The sequence below is a fragment of the Augochlora pura genome, chromosome 11 (assembly GCF_028453695.1).
Source record: "Augochlora pura isolate Apur16 chromosome 11, APUR_v2.2.1, whole genome shotgun sequence".
NCBI classification, from domain to species: Eukaryota; Metazoa; Arthropoda; class Insecta; order Hymenoptera; family Halictidae; genus Augochlora; species Augochlora pura.
In genome coordinates, this window is record NC_135782.1 from 12,665,034 (window position 1) to 12,679,157 (window position 14,124).

Here is a 14,124-nt window from a genome sequence, read left to right on the forward strand (position 1 = left end):
TAGATGATTCGTATAGTCTAGCTGAGTAATCAGCTGGATATCTAACAAAGACTCGAGAAGGTATATCTTTCACACATCCGTTCTATTCAAGGCCCAATTTAGGCCCACTTTGGAAACCACCACCAGACCCAAAAACTGGAGGGTATAAGTATGTACCACCCGGAAAACCGAATAAACTCAGTCTTCTGCCGAACCTCACTGTGCGTGTTACTCTCTCTACCTAACCTCGTACGAATATCTTACGAAACTCTGTCCAAGGATAGCTAGTCTACGGAGGCTATACCCTGGCTTAGTCTTATTGCGTACGAGGACTATTTTCCCCGTCAACATCCAGTTCCGTGACAATACCCTATACATATCGATACTAGTCCGCGAATTCTGATAGCGAATCGAATAGTATCAGATATATTACAAAGGTATTCGTTTGTAAATTCACTGTATGATTTATTTTTCTCTGACATTAAAGATTAGTGAAATAGTAATGGCAATAGTATTACGCAAAATGTCTATTGTTTATTCTTTAGTATATTTTGAATAGATCAATGGATTTAATTTTCTTTCAGAAAGCGGTTCGTTTAATAATTCTCTATTTCTAACTGAATACTGTTTTCTGTTGATTCGAGCATTATTTTTAACTTTATTACAATAGCTCTCCAAACTAATCCTAAAATTTGCCCTCCGGTTTCAAGTTTGGTCATTGAAGATGAGAAATGAACATAAATCAGTTGAATAGTTCCGAGTTTCCAATCTATTTCACCCTCGAAATAGAATCCCACGAAATTCTTATCTCCCCTGCAGCGACTGTTAGGCAGCGACCTGCGCTTTTCCATAAACAGAAGGCCCCAAACGTCGCGGTTTCCCACGCATCAGACTCCCACGAAACCACATATGGATAGAAAAAATTACGTAGACGCATTCCTGACCGCCATATTCCACCGAATTTCGGGGTATAAAAGGGGAACGTTTTCTTCCCTCATCGGGTAATATACCAGATACGACGCTAGAGTAAAGGTCGCGCTACGCTTCTAAACCTCTGTCTATCTTGCCTTGAAGCTTAAAAGTGAGTACTTTGAGCAACCAGGCCGTACGAACCGCCGCATTTCTCAGTGCGTGAAAACCAAGAAAACGGGACTTAGGTACCGCACTTACACATCCACACTTGTAAAAGACTCAGTTCTCTGTAGAATATACTTCGGTACTTTTATATTAGAACCCCGAGTCAATTTATTCATAATCCACATCCTTCTCTCCCAGTAGCTAGTATCATATCCACCTCGGTGTACCATTGCTGCTCGAGGTATCTCAATTAAAGAGTTAAGTTTTCTTGATTCCTTATTCCGCTTGTAGGCTCCGACGGTGAAACAGACGCACAGTAGGCCCAAGAGCAATTCTAGCTAATAAAAAAGCATAATCACCAAGGACAGCTTCCTATGTCAATTTTTATGGTGTCGTTATAAAGAGGAGACTTCAATCTTGAAGTTCATGTTGATTTGGAATGCGTGGAGTTCGTGGATTGCACATTTTTTGGTTGAAATAAGGGTGAACCCATTACAGGATTATTAGTGGTTGCACATATAAGCGCAAATTGTACCGAATTACACTGAATTACACTGATTTACACTCCATATAACTCTCTTCTAGTTCGTATCCGTGTCTCCTGATATTAAAGATTTTTCAAAATCGTAATCACAGTTATCTTCCAAAGGATTATCCAGTGCTAACATCTCTTTATCCATTAATAAATTTACAATAGCTTCATTTAACCTGGTTTCATTTCTCCAAATGCTTAAGGTGTTTTTTGATAATGATGATATGACTGGATCTGAAGAAAATAGCAACGCACTCCTTTCTGCACGTTTTCCGCGTATGCAATTCCCTGTGTTTTTTAATGTCTTTATTTCACGATTCGAGGGCTTTCTCTGACAAAATTCCTATGGGAAAAATTGCATTTTTTATAATGCTTGCTCCATGAATCAAAATTTTATGGAAACTCGATGGCATGTAATACCACGGATAAAGTGCAACAAATTTAGTAGCTGTGTCCATCGCATATTGTTAGAAAGCATCACAATTGATTGCGTAACCAGAAGACATCGTTCGTAGAATTATGAAGAAACGGTAAATCAGATTTTCGTCAATGCCAGTAATAAGAGGTTTAACATTGTAACGTGTTGATAAGGTTACAAAGGAAAGGACACAGTGTGTTAGGCAAAACTCAACCTGGCTTTATTTTACAAGAGATGTCGCGTGGGTTCGATGAACTGTAGATATATATATTCTCTGGTCGCCATGTCTCTGGCTCTCGCTATTTATATTAAGTTCCAAACAAGGCGTGGCCTTTTTGGGAGTCAAATCGGGGGTAGCGTTCCTTACCCCTCCGTTCGGCTTTTTTGGCGGGGGCGAAGGATATCGCTCACGACATTCTGGTACCGCGCTGACCGTTCGACCAGGCAGCGGTACGCGGCCGGCGGCATTTTCTCAGCTAGGTCTGCTGTGCACGTGCAAGTAATAAAGAAATAAAGAAATAAGGAAATAAAGAAATAAAGGAATTAAGTAATTTCCGTACTTGCAAATGTCAAGGAAGGTTTTTCCGCCAAATCCTTGGCATCTGCAAGCGGACAGCTCGAATAGTTATTACGGTCGCCGGCCGTGTGCCGCTACAACATCATTCGCAGTTCCAAAGCCAGGTTTTGGTATATCCAGTAGTAATCCCATTTCACTTCTGAATTTTTCCTGAATAATTTGTTTCCTTCTTTTCACTTCACTTTTGTCCTTATCATCTCTGATTTGCCACTTCAGAACAGTCAGACGATATGAAATGTGAAGAAGAGTTTCCAAACATCTTATCCAAGCGTGTAATGTTGATAATACCAAATTGCATAAGTTCTCATTTGAAATCCGTTTCTTATTTGGTCGAGATTATTCATTAATTTCGGAGTTCCTCCACAAAACTTTACCATCTATCATTGTTGATTGCAAACAATGATTTATTACTATATTTTGTTCTTCAATAGAAGCCTGTGTTGGTAGAATGTTTTTAATTTGACTTTCAACGTTTTCTATTTCTGTTTTACATATAGTAAGTCACTGCTTTCTTTTTCAAATATTATTTTAATAAGTCGGCAATATCTCGGCGATGATGGTCGCGGATTGTCCCATAGAATTTCATTTTGTTGTGTCTGTAATCTTAAAGGCACAAGACATATTGCGAATTAATATGAATCGATTTGAGATTTGCTGCATTCTCCAAACTTCTGCTTATAAATCGAGTGACCTACACTTCCGTCACAACCACATTTATATATTAAATTTCCATGTATTTTATACGGTGCTTGCCATAACACTTCTTGTGCCATTACGAGCCTTTTAGCCGTATGATCAAGAAGTTCCTGCAGCTTTACTTCAGCCATTATTTCCGAATAAATAATGCTTTTTTTTGTCAGGATAGCAATCTTCTTTTGCCTGTTTTAAAATGCCATATGGAGGATAAATATCGGCGTTTCGTTTCTTAGCTCCAGCTTTCATGAACAGATATGACCGTTTCGTGTAACATCCGTCAACGTACAGTGTCAAAGCTTCTTCTGGTGTGTATTTTATCGGAGCTGTTACTATCGATGGTGAAAGCAGTTTTTTCATATTGAATGTCCTGATGTAATAACTTGCACCATTGAAGCAGCATCCCTTTCGCCAGACTGTCGTAAACTCGTACTAGCCGCAAACGACAATTCCTCTGACGTGTAATTTTCTGTCAAAGGTAAAATTTTTTGACTTTTGGATTGATCAGCAACTTCCGAAAAATCTTTTGACGGCCGGCCTTTCCCCTGTCCTTTTCGGTATTCGTGAGATACAAAAACTACAGTCTCATTTAGCCATTTCTCATGTCGACATAGAAACAGTTTTCTTGACCGGTTACAGTTCTTCCACTTATCGGCAAAATTGCTACTTAAGTTTTTCACTTTGGTTTTTACACTTACGTAAACATTGTCCTCTTCACTTAATCGACACTTACTCTCCAAAACGTATGTTAAAACACCAGCATTTTTGCCTTCCATGTTGTCTCTTTGACGCCAAATCTCGAAAACTTCTTGCCTCGATACGGACATCGTAACTAAAGAATGCAGTATATTAGTTACTTGCAGATCATTGTAGTTAATTTTAGTCAAAATCGAATTAATGTGAACTATAGAAGAAATGCTATCAAAAATTTTAGCAGATCCGCGCAGATCTGTGAATTGCGAGACTTTTATATTCTCAGAAACACTAGAATTGCTGCCACATGTCTGATGAAAATGAAGTTACTGCTACTCAGAGCTCACAAAAGGAATTTATAAATGAAATACGGTCAAATCTCTATGTACCTTTCGATAATTTCACTACCAAATTATTCCACAATATCTTGGATACGAATATATTTACTGAAATGCAAAGCACAACGCACAAACAGGAACTACCGCAGGCAAGCAAATAATGCCGATTTTCTTGTCTTTCATGGTGCCTATGGAAAAATCCTTACGTCAGGTCACTATTTTATGATAGTCAGGTAGTTGTCAACTACCCGAGAGGTACGGGAAACCACCATTTATCGATTCTGGCAACATTGGATTTTTGAATTTTTATTAGCAAGAATCGCTGTTGAGCCCTCTGTGCGACGGGACGGCACACACGTGTGAAGCAGAGCAATAGACACCGATAAGCCAAGCAAAACTTAAACTTAATATCCAGAGATAAGAAGATGTATACATATAAAACCAGACGCCCCATTCATTCAATGGTCGTTTAGACCAAGTCACATCTCTTAGTTTCGTAGACCCTTGCTGTGCCGTACATACATATTGTTACGACGGAAGCTGTCGATTGTGAAGATCGAGAGAAGTTGGCCGTCGGGTCGATATGGCGGTTTCCGGCCAACGAAGTTGTTTAATGAGAAGCGAGACGGGAGACTCTCCCGAGCTGTCAAAGCGAGAAGACGTATATAAATAATAGATCCAGATATATTGTTATTAGTGTTAATAGCTGTTGTTAATTGTAAATAAATAAAGATTATACGGGATACCGCGACGGACGTTAAGACCGCGCAACAATATATTTCAAGGAAGTGCATTGATATCTTGTGCGGAAATTTTCATCGCTGACAACCTTGTATAGATTCCACGGACTTCGGAATGATTCAAGTGCGGAGAGAGTGAAGGATTGTACGTTATTACTTAGGTGTAGATACTTTGATGTCCGCTCTATAAAGGACATAGATAAAACATGAAAATTTTATTTGAATGTTCAAGTAAATGCGAGTTGCAGAAGAAAAGTAAATTGATTCGTTGGATAAAAATATTTATTCCATTCTAGTTGAGTAAAAATGCTTATATCATTCGAATGTCCGAATGACTAATAAAGATAAAGTATCTTTTATTCGAAGCGTTATTTAAATAGAATTTTTATCTAAATAATGCCCAATTGTGGAGTATGTATATCTTCAACGTCACAATGACCCAACCACTGACCGACGACATGTAACGTAAACCGATGGATGCAGAATGACGACTGAAAATCATAAAGCAAAGGTTGAAAACAGCTACATACATAGGGTCTGATTTGGTTCTGATTCGTAAAAGAATTATGCAAAACCGAAAATTACTCACTGAAAGTTTTTGTGTCTTTAGAACTGATATTGTATGGGTTTCATAACTGTTACGGTGCAGATCGGCGTGCGTGATAGACAGACAGTTATTGTGTTCATTAAGATGATTTTCAAAGTTTTCGACAAATTAAAAACTTCTAATCTAATTACTGTTATCAGTTCTAGGTAACTATTGAACTGCGGATATTTTATTGGCTTTATGTATCATAATATACAGTCTTGGACAAAAAGATAGCACAAATGTACTATCTTTAATTTCTCGAAAAATACATGAAATTACTTAAATGTAAATTGTAGTATTTAAAGCTAATAGTTATCTAAAGTTAATAAATAAAACCGTTTATTATATTGTCTTGCATTCTTATATGCGGCACGTGCTAATTCACCCCAAGAATTCTCTATTATGTTTAAGTCAGGGGAGGGGACAGGACGTGGCAAAACAGCAATATTTTGATGCGTAAAATATGCTTTAACAATTTTAGCTTGATGCACGGTAGCATTGTCATGCTGAAAGATAAAATTTCCTTTTGTGATCCTATCTGCATGTTTGCTCGTTCAGCTATTAAGTCTGTATACATTTTACTGTTCATTTTATCATAATTGAACTTTATATCAATATTTCCTTTGTAACAAATTCCGGCCCAAATCATCATTCCACCACCGCTCATTTGTCGTCGTTATCTCACAATTTCTTCTTTTCAAATGTCGTGGTTGTTGTGTAGGTGTACGTAATGATTAAGGTATTCCTTTACAATTAACTACTATTTATTAACAAGAAATATACTTATATAATATTCGTACGGAATGAGCGAGTGCCACGGTATGTACAATTGGTCGGCTACAGGACGAGTGAAGCAGAACAAATGCACGAGCGGTTGTGCTTGCCTTCGCACGTATTTCTATTGTTTTTAACGTTCGTCAAGCTATCTACAAATTCTCCCGTTCGGAAACTCATCAACAGTGGTAATAATATGCAAACCCGCCAGGACCGTTTAGATTAAATCTTTTTTTCGTTGGCAAATAAAATTCTTCTCCATTTTTTCTTACAATGAATCCGGGCCTTTACGAATGCTACCCGTTCCTTCTTGTGCTGTTCTGTTAAGGGGGGCTTTGTTTCATCTTCAATCGCTGAATAATCTTACACCTCTGAAGGATACGGCGGGCACTGCGTGTGTTTGCTGTAACGCCTGATCGGCAAGAACAAGAAGTTAATGATGAGTTTGATGAAACTTGTATAATGGCCCGGTTGTCTCGTTCCGATAAAAACGGTGACCTCCCAAAGCTCTTTTTCTTCCCATAATTTGTCTGGTCTTTTAACAAATTATATATAACTTTTCTGCCTCTCATCACAATTTTTGAAATTTGAGAAACATTCAAATTACGACCTTTGAGTTCAATTATTTCTCTAATCTCACTATCACTTCATTTATTTCCACGACCCATACTGTCACCTGATTGTGTATTATCTAGCACTGGTTAATACCTGATCAGAAGCTCACGAGCTATTGACTAATGACAACAGAAAGTTCAAGCGTGCTATTATTTCGCCCCGTGTGTACACGTTATTTCGGCGAAATACGAATATCAGTGAGAATGATCTTCTTTACAAACATGTTCCTTTCATGTCGTAAGCTTTAAATACTACAATTTACATTTAAGAAATTTTATGTAGTTTTCGAGAAATTAATTAAATTAAATTCGTCCAGGACTGTATTATTAATGGTTTAGTACAATCATGTGTATCGTATAGCATTTGAGGTCCAAGAAAGTAAGAGCTTAGATTTAACGCGTACTTGGCGATATGTAGATTCGGTAAAAGGAACAAGTCGAGAATTTAAGTGAACTACTGAAATACTTTAAGGGAAAAAAAATATATATCTAGGCAGCAGATTGTTTATTATTTTTCAGTAATTTGATCGAGTTTTATGAGCATAATTATTTATTTTCCTGTTTTAGAAAGCACGATTTTTGTATCTTTTTCATGTTTGCGCTTTCAACGTGATTCGTAAATCTTTTAAGAAGATTAAGGCTTAAACACATCGTACCATTGTGAAAATATGAAAAATTAGTTTCCACATTTTATAGATCCCAAGAAATTAATGTTTGGACACGCGAAAACAAGTGACAAGAACAGTTCATGTAACGTGGGATATTTTCTGGCTGGGAGATAGAAACGCTTCATCTCATATTTTCTCGTTTTCTTTTTTTTTTCATTTATTCGTTCAATCGAATTTGGTTTCATAATTCTATTCAGAAAAATATGTAAATTTCTCATACTATTGTTCAACGATAACATAAACTGAAATTTTTTTAAATTGTGGCACGCAGCGTTTTTTTATTACTAAGGGCGGAGTCGAATGATTCGGCTCTGAGCAACACCGGGTGCGCGCTGGGTCTCTGCGTCGTGCCAAGCTGCAACTTACGGGAGTGGGGGGTGATCTCGCTTCTGTGGAGAGGTCGGACCGTTGAAAACGGGGATCATTGTTACGAAGACCGTGGCGTTAGCTATCTGCTCGAAGTTACAGTAACAGTGAGAATTGGATATGAGGTGAATTCATAATGTGACAAGAGGATAACTGTTGGACACCACTTACAACGGGCGATACAATCAAGGGCAGTACTGCCAACATGTAACGGCGATTGGTCCTGAAGTTGCGTTAGCACTGTCTTGCCGGCCAGGGATCTTATCTATACCTGGGAATATCTCGTCAGTTTTTCGGTAAGTCTCATTGTCAATATGAATTTTTTAATTTACATTTCGGTGACTCTGTTGTAATCTTCTCTTGGCTGGTACGATTAGTCGTTGTGATAGGCGTTTGTTGTCTCGGGAGAGTTCGCGAAATGTGTGTTCGACGCACTACGATTCCTTTCATACTACGTTCATTAGCACTTATTTGCTCATAGTAATATTTTTTAAAAATAGGTCTAGGTTATTTTGTTTGCTTCCGTTTCTAGACTTTGCTGAATGAAGAATTCAATATTATTTCGATTTGGAGGAAATTCGTAATATTCATGCAATGATTAATTCAATGTACAGGTTACTGGTGAATAATGGGCAGAATTGCTTCTCTGTAAAAACAAAGATTTTATTATTTTGAACAAGATATTACTACAATAACTTAGTCTAATTGTTTATCCTACCTGTAATAACAAAGAAACAACATTCAATGTTATTATTCACACTATTATTTCTGTATTAATTTTCTTATATGTAATTTTAATTCTTTGCACTTTGGCTTATATTGTCGGTTTAACGCAACATGTCTTTTCATTCAATTATCTTAATACTATTGGAAATCTAACTTATCGACCTATTTACGAGGTAAATTTAATATAAGTAAGGATGCTTTCCTTACATTCATATTTAGTAGAACTTGCTTGAAACTTTTGTCACGAGTCCGACTATTGTAGTGTAAGAATTTAATGCGATGACCGGTTTTCGCGGAGATTGTGTCGCGACCATATTTCGATTCTAAAACAACCGTACCAGGAGACAGCGTCTATTCGATGGAGATGGAATCGATTATCATATCCTATACTTATCGATACTGGTCTGCGAATTCCGATAGCGAATCGAATAGTATCAAAGTTTACAATGAAATTTTGGAAAATGATGCTTTCTGAAGTTATATAATATCCGAACACACCCTTAAACCGTAAATATAATTTCTCTATTCGCAATACCAATACTTTTTTCCTTTGTTTTTATTTTCGTTTGCATCGTTATGCGATGCAACAGAAGCTGAAGTCATTTCTTTATTGAAATTATCTTTGATTGGATTTCACGTGATGAAATGAATATATTTCAACATAAAGCCGCGTTTCTATATGATGAATATGATGTAAATCAATAAAATAGTTGTATTGAATAATACGTTTGTTGTGTACGATGACTTTTCCATTACCGTCGGAGATAGCACAGTCTGTATAGAATATGTAATGTGTGGATGGTTATTGAAGCAGAAAATACAATTTGATTCGTCTAAAAATGAAAGTTTAGATTATTATTATTATTATTATTATTATTATTATTGCAAACCACTTATCCGTACAAACCTCTCCTTTATCACACGGTTCGAGCTTAATGTTATCTCTAATCTCATATTTAGTCCCGGAGATGTATAGCCCGTCCGCCAATTTTTGGGCTCTGATTCTGGTGAACACCGTTGCGGTCAGGTGTACACATTTGTATCTGTTTTGTCGCTTCGTGAACTGAAGATCACCGGCTACCACAGTGGGGTCCGACCTACAATGAATCTCGTTGAGCAAAAGGTAGTCCGCGCTGTTCCCTATCTGTTGTATTCTCCTCATGGCCGCACCATAGGAAAGTACAATCAACCTTCTCGTCCCATATCCGACTCTGTCGGTTGAATCCTCGTGTCTTTGGCTCACTATGTATGTTGGGTGGGTTACCAGGAAGCGGAAATAAGTGACGCGCTTTAACGGAAAACGGATTTAATATGAACAAATATAACAATAATGACTATAGATTAAGAAAGGTTGCGTGACAAGCTCGACGATACGGCTAGGACTGATTCTTCTTTGACTCGCTCGTTTCGGCCTCGCCCTTCCGATCTTCATATTTTCTATAACGCACATATTCAACAACACACGCACATGCACACATCCACTCACTCTCTGCATACGCTTCTGTCTCGCTTACTCGCTCGCTACCGTTCTCATTTCCACATGTATTCGATGCAATAATGACCTGCAACATTGTTTTCACGCTCTAACAACTCGCAAATCCTTCTATGTAAAACACATCGTCTTGCCTGAGCCTGTTGGTGCTTCCAACAGATAATAAGAATTACCTGCCTCAAGGTCAGTGTTGACCAAATCGGCTACAGCCGTCTTAAAAAATTTTTCAGGCACCGCATCGACGGATATGTCAGGGGCTAGGGTGGTCAATGCTATGACTTCATCACCACCAGTGACGTGCCTAGTACTCATGATCTTTGTCTGTCAATTTTATTTCCTACAAATGTCGGTAGTCCATTAGCAATAAGATCTATTAGGTCTCTATTATTCATGTTTTTATTGAACTAGTGCATACTCTAAAAGTGAGCCAGTAAAATATTTGTAGTCTAATGCATAAGTTATGGATGACCAACCTTTATCGACAAAAGTTAGCAAAAATTTCTCTTTCCATGTTTCCCACTCAGAGTCTAGTGCATGTTTAATCAGCATCGAATTGAACCAGTCCATTCCTGCATCATCTAAGAATAGTCTTAGAGCTTCAATTTTCTCTACCTCAGACCTAATACCTATCCTATCACATTCACCTTCAAATGTTTGTAGCCATTGGCTTGCACTCATTCTTTTTCCTTCAAATTTGTCGAGAATACATTTTTTACATGCTTTGCTTAAATTTTTGCTATTGCTCTCTCTTGTACATAATTTTTCCAGAAGTTTCTTTAAGGTTGGTTGGCTTGATAATATGAGGTTCGTTTAATTGAAACGTTACCCGTTCGAACGAAAACGAAGTGCCACCTGCACAGCAGCGTGTCGCTTTGCGTAAATGAATTTTATCTACTATGATTTTGTGAAGCAATAAAGTTTAATAGATTAATATTTTTCGTTTAAAATTCAGTATTTGAGTGAATTTACCTTATACGATTACCGATTTAACTATGTATCGAAATTGGAGTATTAAACAAGACTCGCGCTTCACGCTTTCGGATTACAAAATTGTCGAGTCACGGTTCGCGATTCGCGTTGCGATGAATTCATTAAGAATATGTTATTTTTGCGGTTTCGATACAGAGATCGTTGCGCGGTTCAATTACGGCCTAAGACAGTTTCTAAGTTTGAAATTCGTAATAGAAACGATAATTGAAGTCACCCTACAGAACCTTCGAATACTACAATTTTACGTGTGTGAACGAAAAGAGATGTGTGTGTTCGAATGATTAAACTAAATAGTCAAGACGACTGCTCTTTTCCAAGGTTCTGGGGTAAGTACCGTGTGGTCCAATACAGTCTGTTCGGTCTCAAGAAGACTCAACCAGGCATAAACACGGACGGCCGCGATAGCCAAACCGCTCGACGCGACGCGACTAGACCCAAAATTATCGGGTGTCATCGGACACCACTTCTAGACCTCCGTGAACGAACCCATTGACAGAGTATACAAACCATTTTTCCAGACCTTTGCACATCCTTCGAATCAATAAATTAAGCACAGTTTCTCCAAATCACATCCCTACTCCGACGACCAAATTACACCACCCACTCACCAATTAGAGACCTTCTTCACCCCCATATAGATATTAAGTCAACCAATCGAAAAACCATAAGAGTCGACGTTATACATGACACGAGACGGAACCAGTAGAATAGAAAAGACTCGCTCAGAACACATCGTAGAACACAAATACACGCGCTAACACTCAGTCTCTCACACATAATACCACGAGCATACTTTGTCCGATTAAGACAAAATATATAAGTATTGTTACTATTCCTTTGTCCAGTTCTACCTCTAATTAGGCGTCGTTACATTGTAACCTCGTCATAGCCCCGAATATCGTCGCAAGCAAGCGAAACGGGATTTACGACCCCGCGAAATCCGGCATACGGATTTGTGATATTTCGGCGCGCTACACCGTCCTCTTACCAAAAAGCAAATGCACTTTCCCCCCTCCGTGGCCAGATCGTCCAAGAACAGAGTTTCATTCTTTGGCAATGCAACGACGGTTGCTTGCCTTCTCTAAACACATTTTCCATAAACAGTCAATGGCTCGACACTCGACAGTTGGAAGACCGAATGCGGTCATCAGCCGTCGCGTCGCCTGTCGCCAGGACTGTTTAGTCTCACCTACCCTCCGGGCCACGCGCATCCTTGAACCCTGCCATAAATCCATCGACGGCCGATCATCGTTCGGTCGTCCCTATCCCGAATATTCTTAAAAAGATACGTTGCGCTAACATGTGTACTGGTGAACGGTCGGAAATGAACGATGTGTGTCGACGATTTTCACCCTTCCAACTCTACGCAACTCTAGTCACCTTGTCGTTACACTTGCATAATTGTTATTTATATTTAATTGTTCGTGTTATTGTATAGAAGAATGTTGTCTATGATTTTATCATGAGAAATGCAATTTTTAGTGATCATTTCCTCTAATATTATATTACTGTTATTTATAAACACGAAGTTATTAATAAGTACGCAGTACGTTTGCTTACGCTGATAGTTCATAATATGGTTGACAATTATACAGGGTGTTTCAAAATTATACATATGTATGTACTTCGGAAAATGTGGGGTTCCCGAGGCGCGTGCCGCAGCACAAGTGTTCACCTACTCCGTCGAACCTCGGCATCGGCGTAGCGAAAAAATCGATAATTTACAGTGGCGTAGCAATAGTATTCCGACGGTTGTAGCAGAGTAAGGATGAGTCATTCATCGAAACAGTGCTGTACATAGAATCTTACACCAGATTAAATAATAAAAGAACTTAATTATTTATTATCTTTTCAATCAGTAAAATTTACAATTTAAATTAGTAGAAAGATATGGAACAAAAACTAAACTTAATAAGCATAACAAAAATTAATAGTTTATTTGCGTATGATAAATTTCGAAACAGTCATCAATACTATTGGGTCTAGGTTGAAGAGGTATGGGAATCCGAAACTTTCAGAAACTTAACTATTTTTTATATACAGCAGAATATTCTGGCAAGGTAGAAATGTGGTCCTTGCTAAACGTCTCGTGTCCAATTGCTCCGATCGTCAGTCTCCTCGCCCGGGCCTCACTTCGCTTGGCGACTGTCCATCGAAATTCGTGTTTTTGTCGTTGGAGCTGTTTCCACGACAGCATATGGAATATGCCCCAAGATCTCCCCTCTTGAGCAGTGTTTACCACCACGAGTAGGATTTGGCTTCCGAATCCAAAACCAATCTCCGGGGTGGTGCTCTGGCACGCGGAAGTTCCTCGGGCGTTTCACGCAAGGCGTTTTCTAACCGGGCCGAATTTGACGTTGAAACTTCTGGCTGAGCCTTGGTTGAAAAAATCGGGTTCGGGGTGGGTGGCTCCCGAGAGGTTCCACAGGGAGTGCCCGGTCAGGTTATATTAGGTTATAGTAGATTATATCAGGTTATGTCAGGCACAACACTGGTACGGAGCCTGGTTTCGGGTCGAGGAACATCCAGTCGTCCACCTCCTTCGTTTTCTGAAATTGAGCGTCGCTTCCCCCTTTCCAGATACGATTAAGGTGACGCTCAATGAGTTTGCCATTATCGAGCAAGATCTTGCACCGTGAGCCAAATACAAACTCCGAGATGCGACCCTGCGCTCGTATGTATGTTGCTATTTTCAGGTCGCGCGGCCGTGCACCGTTATGCTTCTGGAACTGAGAGTGGTATGAATTTTGTTTTTCCTCTAAATCTTCTCTCAAGATCGAATCTTCTATCGGCTGTCTTCGGCAGTAGATTCTCTGCTCCGGTGCGAGTTCACACTTCTCGGAAATTATACTGTCAGA